Below are 2,188 nucleotides of genomic sequence, written 5' to 3'. Positions count from 1 at the left end.
GGTCGTAGTCCACAGAAATAAGATTTTTCTCGTGACAAATCCCCCTCCAGGCCGAAACCAAATTTTTTAAGTATGTAGTATGGACATCTATATTAATAACCTATATACACGAGCGGGACACCCTCAAAAAAGCGCTTAGTTTTCGAGATACTGACCACGGAGAGGTGAATGGCTATTTTATTCATACTTTATATTTTCGAGAGTGCTGAAAACGAAAATTAAGTTTATTTTGAATTTGATGTGGGGGAACATTGTCAAAATCGCAATTTTAACCTAAAAATAAAAAAAAAATGAAATCATATTTTTTTGCTTTTACCTCGCTACAACTCTGTTAGATTTTAATATTTTTTTTGAAATTTTTTACAGTATATAGCCCTAACATTTTTGAAGACAACGGTATCTCTTTTAAGCTTTTATTCTTATCCTGATAAAGATTATGAATTTTTCAAAAGAAAAGGTGCGGATTTGTGCATTGCAAAGTTTAATTGCAAAAGTTGTATGACGAAGTTTAAAATTTAGCTTCTTAATCACGTTTATGTTAAAGTAGAGAGTACAAAGAAGTTTTCTGGTAAGTTTTAGGTCAAAATGTTTTATAGAAAAAAAATAGTGCAACTTTTACTGTCGACATTAGAAATCCCCAATATAACGCTTATTTTTCGAGATACTGACCATGGGTGGAGAATGGCTAAATTTGGTCTTAGATTATGTTTTTGACCGTGATGAAAACGAAAATGAAATTTATTTTAAATTTTATGTGGGGGAATATTGCCAAAATTGCAATTGTACTGTAACGTTACAAACGTCACATCTTTGCTATTTTATTTTCAAATAATTATTTTATTCTATTTTCTTTAATAATTCTTTAATAATAATCCTCTTCTATTTGTTTTACCTTTTTTCCCGTTAAAAATTGGTTGGCGCCCTCTTTCGGTATTTATAGGCATATCTCAACATTCTTGTTCTATCTCAGAATTCACATTCTTATTCAATCCTTCTGTGGTTCATGACAGTGACTTCGCACTGTCGCTTCTCTTTCAAATTTTAAGCCCCACTCACCAACTCTGTCAATGTCAAGTGAACCCTTCTCTTTGTCAAAATGAAGAATATTTTTTATTTTAATTCTAAAATCTACTTAAGGCAATGTCTGGCCTCATAGCCACATTTTCAAACAGACGTTCTTAATTGGGGTAAGTGTTTAAATATAAATGTACACATTTTTCTAAGCCTATATCCGTAATCTTTTTTATGTTCCTATCTAACCTTACTTTTCGTACTTTTTATTGTTGTACCACATGGTAAAATTTTTATATTATCTATTATCTTCATATGTGTGTAGTAATCCACAACTATTTAACTACTAACATTATTTTACACTATTCATTCTGTTTAACCTTGCCTTTCTGCAACATTTCTGGATTATTTCTTGGAATGGCAAGGATATCTTTCATTTATTCTTGGTGTCTAATGTACCTGTATGTATTCTAGTTTTCTGGACAAATAAGAATCTTCACCGGACAACCCTTCACCTCGTGGGAGGACTCCCTGAACCTGGAGCCCCCAATATCGCCGGCGATGCTACAGTAATTTAGCATAGACACCACACCATCAACCAACACCTGTAGGCCTGGTGGCCAGAACATCCACGTCGCCAGAGCCCGTTGCAGAACAACAGCAAGACACCAAGAACCTGCAGACAGATACCAAGTGCCATCGATAAGTATAATCTCTGATCTGTAAAGTTTCGGCAAGGTCTTTTAAATTATTTTTTTTAATACATTAATTATGTCTTTTATGAAAAATAAACATGATTAGTTAAATATTATTGTTTTATTTGCTCCATTCTGCATTTTCATTGTTCATGTTTTTGATTAGGACAAGGTGGACTCACAACTTGGGAGATTGAGCTAGTCTAGGGTAGACGATAGCTATCATAGTTGATTGAAATATTATTCTCGAATATTATTTCAATTATCTGGGGTAGTTTATCGCCTCACTTTTGGCGCCCAACTTGAATTGTCTTACTCAGGGATTTGAGCTGTGGATTTGTAGTTCGGTAGCAAATAATAAAGCATTAATAAATACTGTTTTAATATTATATTCATGTTTTGCAGTACATCTTAGTATTTGCAAATTTTTGATACTTTTTGAGCACTTTCTATATATTTAACGATTTTTCAAATGTTTGGGG

The 2,188-nt window shown here is 32.9% G+C and overlaps 1 long non-coding RNA gene across 1 annotated transcript; it reads left to right on the top strand.

The window, feature by feature from the left end:
* The first annotated feature begins 1,045 nt into the window (after positions 1-1,045).
* LOC126881387 (uncharacterized) lies at positions 1,046-1,817 on the top strand. Its single transcript, XR_007696830.1, has 2 exons — positions 1,046-1,187; positions 1,486-1,817. It is a non-coding gene; the product is annotated as an uncharacterized LOC126881387 (long non-coding RNA).
* The last annotated feature ends 371 nt before the right edge of the window (positions 1,818-2,188 follow it).

Source organism: Diabrotica virgifera, chromosome 3, assembly GCF_917563875.1.
Source record: "Diabrotica virgifera virgifera chromosome 3, PGI_DIABVI_V3a".
Taxonomy (NCBI): domain Eukaryota; kingdom Metazoa; phylum Arthropoda; class Insecta; order Coleoptera; family Chrysomelidae; genus Diabrotica; species Diabrotica virgifera.
Note: the sequence above shows the minus strand (reverse complement) of the source record. Positions and strands in the feature narration are given on the sequence as shown.